Raw genomic sequence first — 520 nt, forward strand, 5'->3', positions numbered from 1 at the left:
GGGGGCTGGGCCGCGCAGGTGAGCGGGGCGGGGCGGCTGCGGAGCCGCCTCACGGCCGGGCGGTACAGCCCAGCCCGGCGCTGTGTTGCCCTTCCCCACTCGCCCGCCCCGGCTGCGGCGTCATGGTCTGAGGGGAAGGAGCCGAGAAGGCGGAATTCTTGGCTTCAGTGTTTAAAAACAAACGAACAAACAAATAACAAGTAAAATGCGCAGAAACACGAAACAAACCCCTCGAAAAACACGCTAGGAAAGCAAGAGCAGCAGCCAGCCCTCGTTAATCGAGTTCTGCCCTTCTTAAAGGGGACAACCGTCGACACTACAGCTCTGAGGCCGCAGTGCAATTTGAGGAAGGAATCTGTCTCAGAAAGTGGAGGAAATATGGGGAAGAAATAAGCTCTGCTGTGGTTAGCAGAGGAAGCAATAAAGTTGTGGTTTAAAGCTGTGAGAGTGAGCTTCATTAATTAACTCCTATGATCAAACACCAAGTTTCAATACAAGCTGCTATTTTAATGTATTTTCA

Source organism: Gallus gallus, chromosome 3 (genome assembly GCF_016699485.2).
Source record: "Gallus gallus isolate bGalGal1 chromosome 3, bGalGal1.mat.broiler.GRCg7b, whole genome shotgun sequence".
Classification (NCBI taxonomy): Eukaryota; Metazoa; Chordata; class Aves; order Galliformes; family Phasianidae; genus Gallus; species Gallus gallus.